At 51.7% G+C, this 13,633-nt stretch overlaps 1 protein-coding gene across 3 annotated transcripts in view; it reads left to right on the top strand.

The window, feature by feature from the left end:
* The first annotated feature begins 215 nt into the window (after window positions 1–215).
* The window catches only part of ASAP1 (ArfGAP with SH3 domain, ankyrin repeat and PH domain 1), a 340,245-nt gene continuing 326,827 nt past the window's right edge, over window positions 216–13,633 (top strand). For 2 of the 3 annotated variants that reach the window (XM_026495401.4, XM_026495403.4), the window contains exon 1: window positions 216–346. The gene's annotated coding sequence lies outside the window, so the exon portion shown is untranslated. Of the gene's footprint in view, window positions 347–5,272; window positions 6,135–13,633 lie in introns of those variants that run through there. The other variant, XM_026495402.4, reaches the window with a different exon arrangement.

Raw genomic sequence — 13,633 nt, 5'->3', positions numbered from 1 at the left:
GGAGCCCCCGGCGCGGAGCCGCCGCCGGGCCGGGAATGCTTAGTCAGGATTCCGATTTCCTGTCGAAGTGTTGGGATTTCCTGCAGCCCGCGCCCGCCGCCGCCGAGCGGGAGCGTCCGAGCCGCCCGCGCCGCCGCGGCCTCCTCCCCTCGGCACATGGTCGCCCGCCCCTTCCTGCGCCGCGCTCGGCTCCCGCGCCTCGCCGCCGCCGCCGCGCCCGTGCCGCCCGCCCTGCCGGCCTCTCCCGGCCGCCGCCCGCCCTCCGTCCCCAGGGCCGCCCGCGCCCGGCTGAGGGCTGCGGCGCGCGCGAGCCATGGAATAATGCCCAGCCGCCCGCCCGGTCCCGGTGAGTTGCGGGGCGCCCTGCGTCGTCCGCGCCCCCCTGCCCGGCCCCTAAGCCGAGAGAGGCGCCCGCGCGGGGCGGGCTGCGGGCTGCGTCCCCCGGCGGGACGCCCCGGGCGCGGGGAGGGCGCCGGCTCCGGGGGGCCGCTCTGGGGGGCGCCGACTCGGTGCGGGGAGGGGGGGCGGCCAGTGGCTCCGCGCGCCTTCCCCGGGAGGCTCCGGGGCCCGCCGGTGGGGCGCCCTCCCGGCATTGTCTCTCTGGGCGGCGGAGGAAAGTTCCCCGCCGTTTCTGGAAGGGCGGCCGGGCCCCCGGCCCCCGGCCCCGGCTTGGACGAGGCGCTGCCAGGCAGGCCCCAGGCCACTTGCTTTTAAAGCGAGTGAGGCGAAACGAAAGGGCGGCGGGGGGGGGGTGGGGGGGTGGGGGAAAGATTCCCAGTCGGGGCTTGGGGTTTGCTCCCGGGAAGACTGGGAAGTGGCTCGTGTTTTTCCCGCTTGTACCATCTTGGGACCTGCTGCATTTTCTGAGAGCGACGTGAAGTTTAAAAGAAAAAAGAAACTCGCTGGCGTCTGGTATCCTGCGGTTTTCATACATCCCGAGAGTTTTTCTCGGGCATTCCTAGAGCGGTTGCCTTTAATAATTGATTCTTCCACTAGCGCAGGGGGATGGCTAGCCGACTCCAGACCATCCCATCGTCAACGTGAGCTCAGCTTTACCTGCGCTGATCGGAAAGAACGAGAACTTTCTTCCACTTTTCCCGTAGACTCTATCAGGTTGTCTTGGCAAGATACTTGATTCTGGGATGACAGCGGGGCCAGGGTTGCTGAGTACTTTTGGGATCCTAAAACACCATTGAATATTGAGGCCACTTCTATCTGTATTGAACCCTTCACCCCAAGGCCTTTCTGTTTTGCAATTGGAGGTCCACTGTTCAGCAAAAAGATGCGGGTCTTTTGGAAAACAGCAAATCTCAACAGTTTAGAAAGAAAAAGGATCTTCATGTTTCAGCCCCGTGTTGTTAGGCGTATGAGGCTGAGAGCCAGGTTACCCAAGTGGCATGGCCAGTCTTTTCAGACTCCCATTCCAGTGCTCCTTTCACTATGGCAGTTTCTGGTTTGGCAGCCATGAGACATTTGGGAATAGGTCTTATTTGCATTATAACCTTTGTTGTTCTTGTGCCTTCCCTTGTTCTGTCTTATCTATTACTACTGCTATTTTTGAGATACGTGGTTATCTCAAACTCGGTATTTTGAGAGAGTTAAAAAAAATTCCCTAACCCCTGCTGTTCAGCCACCAAACGGATTGGAAACCTAAAATGGATGGCTTATTACATAGGGAATTACTTTTCTCTATCCCATTCTTTTGTGAAAAATAGAAACCCCGAAGTCCAAAAAAAGGACGGCATCTTAGCACAAAATGTACCCTATGATATGTTCTCTGGACTTGATTTTCAACCCTCCTGTATCCTATGAGCTAAGCAGCCCGTTTATTTTTCTCCTGATGAGAGCTCCGAATGGCTGGGTTTTCATTTTTAGTATGTGATAATGTCGGAGAGAAAGGACTTGTTCGCAGGCTTGCCATTTGGTGAAGGAAATTGAAATTCTCTCCACCTCTCACCAGCCACAGGGAGCCAGATTTTTGAGATCAGTCAGAGACTTGCAGGCCCAAAAATGAATGTGTGCATTCAAATGGGGCCCTCCCTCGCCCCTCGTGAGGACCCATCTCCCAGCTGGCATCTCTGCACGGCACCCACGGGGCTGACGTCTAAAGGAAAAAGGGAACCCGTGTTACCTGGAACAGTGTGGTTCCTGCATTTTCCCTGTAGGTTCTCAGCTGTGTTTGACTGAGTCCTGCCACCCCATCCTCATTTTCCCCTCTCTCGTTTCCTCACACGTCTCTCCCAGTTGCTGTATCTGGCAGGGGCTCGAAAAGAAGTCTTTCCTGTAGGATGCACAGATGATCCCCACATAAGCAGTAGTGACAGGGACAGCTAACATTTATTGAGCACTTGCTGTATGCCCTAGGCATGTCACCTGCTAAGAAGTCCCAAGGAGAAGAGAGAATTCTTTTGGGAGCCTTGCCCAGAAAGGCTTTTCAGATTCATCTAGAATTGACTCATTCTTTCATTCATCCAGTACACATTTGCTAAGTGGCTCCCCCGTGGGAGGTGCCAGTCCTGCAAAGATGAATGGGACCCTGTGTTCAAAGCCTTCTGTTTCCAGCCTCATCCTTCACACTTGCTCTTTTGGTTGGTCCGTTCAGCAAGCCCATTGTGAGCGCCTGCTCCGAGGTAGCAGGGGGTACAGTCCTGAAACTACAATGCTGAGTGAGACAGGCCCAGCCCTGCCCTCAGGGAGCTTGCATTCCAGTGGAGGGGTTAGGCCTAGCAGAGAAGTACCAATGAAAGATTGTGATTCTTGTTATCGAAATCATGACCTACGCGAAGTGGTGTGGGGTGGAAATGGGGGTGGCCCTAGTTTTGCTAGGGAAAGGCCTCCCTGAGCCTGAGACTTGAGAAGAAACTGGCTGGGCAGAGAGGTTGCAGGGCAGGGCATTCCAGGCAGAGGGATCAGAATGTGCAGCCTCCTGTGTGTGGAAGGGCTGGATGTGTTCCTGGGAGTGAGGAAGTTGGGGGGGGGGTAAGGGGATGGGCAGAGTGTAAGGGAGAGATGGGGAGCATGGCAGAAGGTGAGGTTTCAGAAGGGGGCAGGTTCTAAGCCATGCTAGAGAGGGGCCCCCATCCCCTCCCCCAAGTACAGAGGGAAGTAAGGAGTTTGGGCTCCGGAGTGGGATCTGATTGACATTTTTAAGAGGTTACTTTTGCTGCTTTATGAAGAGTTGATCACAAGATGGTAGAGTGGAAGTAGGGAGACCAGTTAGGGGGCCACTGTATGAATCCAGAAAAGTTGGTGGCGGCTTAGACCGGTGGAGGTGGAGGGAAGTGGGTGTGACCTGGTTAGAACCCGGAGATAGAACTGATGAGTTTTGGTGATGGATGAAATGGGGGTGAGGGCAGGGAGGGACTCAAGGATGACCCCTCGGTTCTGGCATGAACCGTTGGCTGTCGTTTAGAAGACAAGGAAGAATAAAGGTGAAACGCATTCTGGAGAGAATCAGGTTCCATACTGGCCGTGCTAAGCTGGAGATGTCTAGGAGGCATCCAGGTGGAGACCTCCGGCAGACGGGAGGGCATGTGACTTCGGACCTCAGAGGGTGCCTCTGGACTAGAGACGCTGATGTGGAGGTGATCACGCTGTGGCTGAGCCACCGAAGTGCTGGCCAGCATGCGCCCTACTGTTTTGTTTCTCCGAGGGTCTCCGCACGGTCTCCCTCCTGCCTGGAATGCCCTTCCTCTCTCTCATGCTAACTCCTACTCGTCTTTGAAAACGTACCCATGTCTTTATCTCCTTGAGGATGCCTCCAATTCCCCCTGACCCCCAGATGCCCTGTGTCTACTTTCATGATAGTATTCAACTGAAGTTACCTTTTTATAGTTTCTTATGTTTATGAAAAACCTGATGCGTGCTCTGTCACGTAGTAAGTGCTCAAAAAACGCTAGCTGCTATTATTATTATTGATGGGAGTGATGGACAGGCATATAAACAAAAATTACGCTGAATAAGCATAATGATAAATGGTGTTATTGGTCTCCTCTTCCTGCTGTAATGACCACAAACTTAGTGGATTAAACAACACAAATTTATTCTCTTACAGTGTTGGAGGTCAGAAGTCTGAAATGAGTCTCTTTGGGCCAAATCATGGTGTTGGCAGGGCTCTGTTCTTTCTGGAACCTCTAGGGAAGCTTCCCTCCAGAAGGAACAGGGAAGAATCAGAATAGAAGGCCCTAGGGAAGAATCTGTTTCCTTGCCTTTTCCAGCTTCTAGAGGCTTCCTACATATGTTGGCCCATGGTCTCTTTCCTCCATCTTCAAAGCCAGCAATGTGGGTCTGAGTCCTTCTCATGCTGCCATCTCTCAGGTTCTCCCTTCTGGCTCCCTGTTGCACTTTTAAGGATGCTTTTGAGTATATCAGGCCACCTGTATAATCTAGAATGCTCTCCCTATTTTAAGGTCCAGTGATTAGCAACTTTAATCCCATCTTCCCCCTTAATTCCTATTGCCATATACCCCATGTAAGCTAACATATTCGCAGGTCCTGGGGATTAGGATGTGGACATCTTTGGGGGCTGGTAAGGGAAGGTATTATGGGAGTCCTGGGGTCAGGCTCTGCTTGTGTCTTCACTGTCCTCTCGAATATTCATTCCTTCCTGGGAGCTTTCCTCCTTGCCTACCTTTACAGGAGAATGCAGGGTTGAGGATTCATGTTACTGTGCTTTCTTTGGGCTGCAGGCCAAACCGTTCGCTTTCAATGCACTATTTTTTCTCTCCCTACCTCAAGGATAATTTAAATCCAACCCCCAGGGGGTGCCTGGGTGGCTCAGTTGGTTAAGCATCTGACTCTTGATTTCGGCTCAGGTCATGATCTCCAGGCTGTGAGATGGAGCCCCATGTTGGGTTCCGTGCTGGGCGTGGAGCCTGTTTAAGAGTCTCTCTCTCTCCCTCTCTCTCCCTCTCCCCCCCGCTCCCCGTTCATGTTCTCAATCTCTCTTCCTTTCTCTAAAAAAAAAAAACAACAAAACCCAACACCCAAAAGCCCTCTCCTCACCCACCTACCCTGTATTAACTCCCAGAAAGTGCTGAGGGAGGGGCTCCTGGGTGGCTCAGTTGGTGAAGCGTCTGCCTTCGGCTCAGATCATGATCCCAGGGTCCTGGGATCGAGCCCCACGTCGGGCTCCCTGCTCAGTGGGGAGTCTGCTTCTCCCTCTCTCTCAGCTCATGCTCTCTGTCACTATCTCTCCCTCTCAAATAAATAAATGCAATCTTTAAAAAAAAAAAAAGCAAAAGGAAAGAAAGAAAGGGCTGAGGAACGTGAAGGGCTGGTACTGTCTTTGAGTCTGCTGTGGCTGATTGCCCAGCACAGCGTGAATCCCAGCACTGTGTGTGCCCTTTATGCAGCTGAAACCTCCGTTCCAGGGCCACAGCTAGTGTCCCCAGTCTCAGCCAGCCCTGTTCCCAGAGCAGGCCACAAGCGGACTCAGGAGAGAGCATGTGGTTCCATCAGGACAAATCCATCTGCACCACTAGGGGAAAGCAACTAGAGGGCCTGGCCTGGCCATGTGCAGCAGGTGGCCCCATCTCCTGAGAGTCAGGGAAACACACCGTGATGTGTTGTGAAGCCACATCGCAGTGAGGGGGTAATTAAGGCCAGATTTCTAACATCCTCTAGGTTATCTGGAGAAAATGGGCTCCTATCCCGGATCCTCCCCAGAAAGAGCTGGCTTCCCCGAGACCATCAGCATTTTGGAGAGCCGCATGGACTCCGTTGGCCACTGGCGTGCTGGGTTGCACCGGGGCACAGGTCTCTTCCTGCCTGAGCTCCCCCTGCTAGCTCTGTCCATCCCCATCCGTGGAAATGCCACAAGCTAACTCATCTTGTAATATTTTTGGCATTTCCTCTTCCTTTACGGCTTCAAGTCAGGAAATGCGAAAGGCACAGAGTTAGAAAAACAGAAGAGAGAGCGAGCTGTGTCTTGGGATCCCTCCTCTGGAGTCTGGTTACACTTGGGACAAAGAAGAGTGCGTGCCGTCCACACTTCCCCCAGATGTGGCGGGGGCTCCGGAGGACCACGCCGGCTGCAGAGCCTCCTCTGTGGGCACAGCAGGAAGGAGGGAGTCAAGACAACGCCTGCTGTGGCTTCTGGGGAATGGCTTGCATTTCCCGCATCAAGGCTAATTGTGAGTTTCCCAGCACGCCTTCTGGCTTTGTGGGACTCTGCCTGTGTGTAACACTACTATGTGTGCATTTGGTTGTAGTTTTGTACCGAAATAATTATCCTTGCAAGTAGAAACGGAGACAGAGGGCTCAAGTAAACATCCATGCTGTACGCAACTTGCCCTCAAACGGCTCAGGAAGAAAAAAATGACGGATATTGTAAAAAATTAGTACGAGTGAGGGGAAAGAGAAGGAAAAAGCACATGGAATGAAATGTGAACTCTAGGTAAGCTCATGCAGAGGGCTTATGGGGGCTCCTGGCTGTATTTCTCATTCTTGAAACAATTTCCAAGCAAAAAGGTTTTTGCAGATGGGAGGGGAAAAAAGAGTACTCAGCCATGCCTTTGTAATTGTGACCTTGACAGATACAGGGTGGTTCCCAAGCAGGGTCAGTGGACAGGAAACCAGAAGATTCTGAGGCCTGCTACTGACCGTGCCTTTCCTTCTGCTCTTGGACATTCTGTACCCTACTAAGAGAATGTCAGAAAAGCATCCCTTGCAAGGATTCCCTGAACAGGAGCATTAGGGCAGCCATCTTGTGTGGAAGCGGGTTTGTTCCCGTGGTGTCCTCTCCCTCAGACTGAGCCCCGGCCCAAGCACATGGCCGACATGGACCAGAGAGTCCGAGTCAAGTGCCTTGGCTTTAGCTGTTCAGTAGTCATTGCCATGTTTGTTGAATTTTCTCATCCTTGAGCTTTTATTTTTAATGACTCTACACTGTACTTCTAGAAATTCTCATTGGTTGGTTGGTTCTCTTTCAGATCATCCCGGCCTTTTGTCTTGTTCTTTCATGAGGGTTTCTCCTCCTTACTTCATACCTTTGTTTTAAATGGACTGACATTCTCTGTCGAGTTGCCCCACTATGTTCATTCTCAAGGAGCCAGTTTGCATTTCCTGCATCTTCTGGTTTGGGGCCCAAGTTGGTTCCTCACCTCTCCTGGGTGTGAGACGGGGCGTGAGCAGAAGTGCCTCTGCGGAGGGCTGTTATGCTTCAGTAGAGGCTCCAGGGATTTCCTGGATCCCGGACAAGTGGTAGCTTTAGGGGTTGAGGTGTTTCACACCAGACTGGAGGTGTAGTTTTGGGCTCTACGTCCATAACTGGGGCTTTAACGTTTGCACGGGAGCCGTCTCCCCCACCCAGACCCAGAGGCAGACACAACCATTCTTGCCATGTCTCTGCACTGAAGGGAGGAACGGTTCAGGCCCTCTTTCAGAGGAAGCTGGGGTCCCTGTGGGGTCCTAGCTTTGTAGAGGGGGTCTCTTGTCATTCTGTAGATGCCAAGCAGAGACCAGCCAGCTCAACATTTTCAATCTTTTTCAGACTAGGAAGAGGAAGAACATTTACAAGAAGGTAAAAGTTGTCATTTTGAGAAAAGAAAACCAGAATCCCCATATCAGAACGGTAGCAACAAAAAGATTTCATTCCGATCAGCAAGCAGTTACTGAGCACCTTCGGTGTGTTTGCCCTGCAGAATGGGGTGGGGGCAAGTTGGGGCTGGTCCTCACATGCTTGTCCATTGTTGTAACCCCCAGCGCAGAGCAGACTGCAAATGTTTGGGGAAAAAAGAAGCAAGGAGAAAAGGAAATTAATGTGGTTGAAGAAGACAGATACTAATGCAGGAGACAGAATAAGATCATGAAAAGTAGCACAGAACGGTGACTCAGAGTTCCAAGTTCTAGTCCAGGAACTGATACTGACTACTTATGGTTCCTTGATGAGCCGTCACTCCCCTCTTGGAATCACACTCTCCCATCTGCATAATGGTGATAGCTCCTGGCCCAGTTACAGTGAGAGCAAGAGTGGGAGGTGGGAGCTTCAGAGGGTGAAGCGTTTTTCTTGTCTTGAAGGCCCAGGGGGCAGTGTGTCCTCCAAGGGCACCTTGCTTTCCGTGCTCCCTCTGCCTCGCCTCATGACCACTAGGGGCACTGGGTTTTCCCGGGAAGGGCAGCAAACACTTCAAGTCCTCAAAGCTTGTGCAAACTAAGGGGTCTTTGGTGTACGTTTGGTCAGTAGTTGGGCATTTGGGTGCTGAGCTGTCATGCATCTCGTGTGATGTTCTTTCCCTTAGAAGCTCCCCCTGAGACCCTACGAATGAGGGCCAAGGTGCCCTTGAGAGACAAGAGGAATTTCTGCATTGCATTGCCTTTATAACCTTTGACCCCCTGTTCTCCTAGGCTGCTCCTCTGGGTGGTGGAACTCATGATCTCTCCAGGGTCTGTCCTTTGGCCAGGTCCCTCTTTCGTTCCTGAGGTGATTTGGTGGGTGAAGGATAGGGGCGTTTGTCATGATGCAATGTGGAAACCACGGGGCTTAGAATCAATAAGGATAGCTAATATTTATTGTACATTAACACATGTCAAGTACTAGTCTAAGCCGTTTAACTATATAAGCTCATTTAATCCTCATAATAACCCAATAAAACAGGCACTGTTTTTTTTTGTTGGGGGGGCACTGTTTTTAATCCCCATTTTATACACGAGGAAACAGATACACAGACACTAAATTCTCCAAGGTCCTATAGTTCATGGGTGACAGGATTTTAAGCAAAGGGATCTGTGTTCAGTGCCAGCACTCTTGACCATGATGCAATATTGCCCCAGAAGACTTGAATTTGAATTTCACGCCCCAATTCCTCACGTGGCCTTGGGAGAGTCTGCCCTTAGCCTTTCAGAGCTTTTAGGTTCCTCTTCTGTACATTTTGAAAAGTTTGCAGGTTTTAAAAAAAAAATGGTGTTAAATAAAACAATATGTATAGAATGTGGCTTCATGCTTGGCACGTCATGGATACTAAATAAAAGTGAGTGAGTTCTAAATGGGATAAGAACTCTCATTTACATGATCAAGAGAGGGAGGACACATGAACAAACTAATTCCATTTAAAGAGTCTTGTCTTCAGTGCACAACTTTCCCTGCATATCCTGCCCTGTGCTGGCGGATGTAGGACACAAAGATGAAAAATCCAAGTTCACATGCTAGAATTTCTCCTAGTTGATTAGGAGAGAAAGATAAGTGTTTATCATTTTGGACCACGTCTGCCCACACTGTAGGAAAGTTACAGAGGAATAGCCCCGAGTGTGCAGAGAGGGAAAACAGTCATCCCAGTGGGGGTGGTCAGATAAAGCTCTAGGGGAAGACGTGCCACCTGAGCTCACTCTTCCAGGGTGGGCAGGATTTCAGTTAGTGGAGAGAGTCGGGAAGGGTATTCAAGGCTGAAACTAGCTGGACTGAAGTCTTTGTGGTAGGAATGTGCTGGTTATTTTTTTGAAGGGCTAAGGAAAACGTTTGTTCAAGGAGAAAGGTAAAATTCAGTTAAAGTAAAGCAGCTTTTGGGGTTTCTCTCTGGAATGCAATCAGCCCTGATATTCTCTGTCCCCCCTGCTGTCCCCGAACTCCTGATCTAGAAAAGCCAACTTCAGTGTTGTTTATAGACCTTCCCTTAATAGCCTCTTGCAAGTTTCCTCTCCCTAGGACAGTTACTTCCTCGGGCCTAAAATAGAATCGTGGAAGGGTGGAGATGTGGGGTATTTGCAGATTACACTCTGTTTTAACGGTGCACTTGGAGGTGAGGGGGTGAGAAGGTGTAGCAGATACTTGGCTGGTTATCAAACACCTTTTCCCCTTCCTTGCTCGCATAACATTAATCTTCAGAAGTTTACCTTCTTGGGGCTTTAGGGAGGTCAGTCCCAGCCCCAGGGATGAATCACTATGGTCCTGCCCCCCTTGGCAGTGATTTGCTTAGGCATGGGCATGTAACACAGCTCTGGCTATGAAATAAGAGAAATTTCTGGGGTTAGGGGGATGGAGAAGGATTTTTCTCTGTCTTAAAAGGAGACATTTAGGAAGACAGCCTCTCCTGCTATGGGACATAGTGGGGTTGGCATGTGATACCTGGAACAGTGGCAGCCATCTTGGGACCATGAGGGGCCATGAGGGGACTTGCTTAGGGAGACCATGTTGAGCGTGTTCAGAACAGAAGGATGGAAGGAACAAGAAACTGAAAACCCTAACTTTAGACTATTTTTGAGTTTTCTGTTACTTGTAGCCCCAAAATTATTTGTATCAATATATAATGGGTGGCCACCTTACATGAAATCCAGATGATTTTTGGTCCATTATACCCCCCCAACACACACACACACACACACACACACACACACACACACACACACACTCACCTTATGATTTAGCCCATCCCCTGTTTGAAATACACCACCAAATCATATACTTTTATACCTTTATACTCTTGCTGTGTTTCTCCACCTGAACTGCCCCTTCCTTAACTTCTCCACCTACTCAAACTCCAGCTTTTTTTTTTTTTTTAAGATTTTATTCGTTTATTTGACAGAGAGACAGCCAGTGAGAGAGGGAACACAAGCAGGGGAGTGGGAGAGGAAAAAGCAGGCTCCCAGCGGAGCAGGGAGCCTGATGCAGGGCTTGATCCCAGGAGCCTGGGATCACGCCCTGAGCTGAAGGCAGACACTTAACAACTGAGCCACCCAGGTGCCCCTCAAAATCCAGCTTTTTAAAAAAGTATGGTTCAAATGCACCTTCCCTGAGAAGCCTTTCCCAGTCCTTCCTGTTGTAATTAGCTCTCTTATTCTTTGAGTACCTATAACATTTGCAGCCCCTCCCTCTCTCCCTGCCCTTCCCCCATTCTTTATTAAGTGCCTGCTGAGTAGCCACCTGTAGTGTTGCACACTAACATCATTCTTCATGAATGGGGACAGGCATGCACAGGAACCTGTGAGCCAGCGTGTTTTGTGTGGTCCTGCGGGAACACGAGGTATCCCCAGGTGCTTCTGAAAAGGTGCCTGACCTTATCTTTCAGGGAGGGTCAGAGAGGCCTTGCTACAGGGTGTGATCCTTGAGTTGAATATTAAATAATGCATGATTAGCTAGGAAAGAGCGAAAAGAAAGGAAGGAAATTCTAGGTGTAGGGAACCACGGAAGCAAGCACGTGGATGGTAGAGATAGCCCAGTTTGTGCTGGGAGCAAAGTAACCCCGTATGGCTGGACCTAACATTTGAGATGGGATGCTTTGGGGCTGGAGGAGAAGGCAGGAGGAGCCACATCCAGAAGCTTTGACTTTATCCTGAGACCACGGAGAAGACTTGGATGGTTTGAGGCAGGGGAGTCTTGTGGCGCCGTCCTTTAGAAAAAGGATTCTGGCTGTGTTGCATCAAGCGGACGAGGTGTGTAGGGCAAGGACTGGAAGCAGGGAGACCATTTCGGATGCTGCTGTAGGAGTCTGGGAGCGAGCCCAGAAGTTGGAGGGGAGGGTGCATAGGCAATCGGATGGGCTGGCCTGGGGACTGATGGATGAGGGGCCCGGGGAGGAGGGGTTGCTGTTGGCGACACAGCTCTCTGGCTTGTTTGCGAGGCTGAGTCACATCTGTGTCGCAAGATTGCACCCTCCTCCAGCTCCTGGTCCTACCAGTCCGTGCCTCCCCTGGCGTGCTCGGTTTAGGCTGCAGTGGGAGACGGAGGAGGAAGAAGTGAGGCTGCCCCCTCTTCCTTATCTTCTCCTCCCACAACTTCAGCTCTTCGGTTCCTGTTTAAGGGGATCAGGAAGTGGAGCTGTGACGTGGTTTTCCTGGTGTCCCTGCTTCCGAGGTCTGAGCCTTGAGAAGAGGACAGACTTTCTTAGGGCCTGTGGCTCATCACCTTTCTTTCTTGCTCATCTCCCCAACCAACCTAATTCTGAATAAGCGTATCCCAGCGCCTCCGGTGTAGACCCTTCTGGGCGGGCCCACCGTTCCTGCCTCAGGCCAAGCCTCTGTGCCATCTCTCCCGAATCATCTAGCTGGTTCCTAGCTCACTACCCATCCCCTGCTCATGTCCTCCAAGCTGATGCCAGGGGAGCTCCTTAAAACCAGACTGGGGTCACCCTCCTGCTTGACAGGCTTCAGTCCCCCCTCCCAGGGCCCAGGTGGTCATGTGAGGAAGAAAGCAACCCCGACTTTTCAGCTGCTCAGACCTGGGGTCCGCCCTGGCTCTCTTACCCACTGAGTGCCCTTGGATGAGCCACTTACCTTGCTGAGCCTGTATTTCTCCACCTGTGAAATGGGCACATGCTGCCTTATTGAGTGATGTGATGGGCGAGGGAGAAAACACATTACAGGGCCCACCTGAACACATGCACCTGCACTGAATCTCTCTCCGCTACAGTCTTACTCCCCTCGGGGAGCCCTTAGTGCCCACCGCACAGTGGACCAGGCTCTGCACTCATGTTTGTCGAATGAATTCTTCCTTCATTCGCTTTCAGCTTAGGCTGTGACAGCCTCTCTTTCGATGAGTTGGAGAAACTCTCTCAAGTCCTGTCAGGGCCGATGGGAGCGGGGCCCCGACACTCAGGCGGAAGTCGGCTTGGGTGCAGGCTTCCTGACTCCACGCCCCGAGTCCGAGCCGCTGCACTGGCTGCTCTGTGACTTCCAGGAGCTGCCTCCTGGGGCGGGTTGCCAGGGTTCAGGAATGTGTCATCCCGAAGAAGGGTGAGGCCGTCCACGCAGCTCTTATACACAACAGCACATACGAGCGTTTGCACAAGCAGGGCCGCGTGAGTTAGTGACGTACACGCGTGCTTTTCGGAAAGAGTCTTAATGGACGTAACGTGCCTATGTGTGGGGTGTTCCCCTCCTGGAAGCTGCTGGGAGCTGGTTGGGGTACATGGAGTTCCGTGATGGTATTTTAAGGGTTTGAAGGCAGTCCCAGTGCTGAGCATTTGCACAGGGGGATCGTGTTGGAGCGGGAACAGAAAGGCTACGGAGGGTACTCACCTCGTCAGAAACAGAGCTTCTGTGGTGTAGATAGTTGGTAAGAGTTTGGATCCTGGACTTAGGATGAGTCCTAACTCAGCCTTTTCCTGGCTGACCCTGGAACTTGCTCACTTTGGGCAGGTTCCGAGCCTCGCTGAGCCGCAGTCTTGCTGCTTGTCAAATGGTGAGACTAGGACTTCCACCTCCCGGGCTTGTGGGGGAACTGACTCTGTGTGGCACACGTGGAGAACAGTGAGAAGGGCCTGCGCATGCCAACTCGAAGTGCAGATACGCCCTGACCTGATGATGATGATGGTTAGGGGTTGAGCCGTAGTCTCCAAAAAAGATTCGTGGGGTCCTAGCCCCCAGGACTTCAGAAAGTGACCTCATTTGACAATAGGTCTCTATAGAGGTAACCAAGTTAAAATGAGGTCATTAGGGTGGGTCCTAATCCAGCGCAACTGGTGTCCTTATGAAAAGGGGAACTTGGGACACAGCGCCAGGCAGGCACGCACAGAGAGAAGGCGAACCAAAGACCCAGGGAGAGGCTGCCATGTGACTGGAGGGACATGTATGTAAGCCGAGGAGTGCCAAGGGTGCTGCCAACCCCCACAGATGAGGAAGAGGCAGGGAAGGATTCTCCCTGGTGGCCTCAGAGGCGGGGTGACCCTGCTGGGACCTCAATTTCAGACTTCGGGTGCCAGAA

The sequence above is a fragment of the Ursus arctos genome, unplaced genomic scaffold, assembly GCF_023065955.2.
Source record: "Ursus arctos isolate Adak ecotype North America unplaced genomic scaffold, UrsArc2.0 scaffold_6, whole genome shotgun sequence".
NCBI classification, from domain to species: Eukaryota; Metazoa; Chordata; class Mammalia; order Carnivora; family Ursidae; genus Ursus; species Ursus arctos.
Note: the sequence above shows the minus strand (reverse complement) of the source record. Positions and strands in the feature narration are given on the sequence as shown.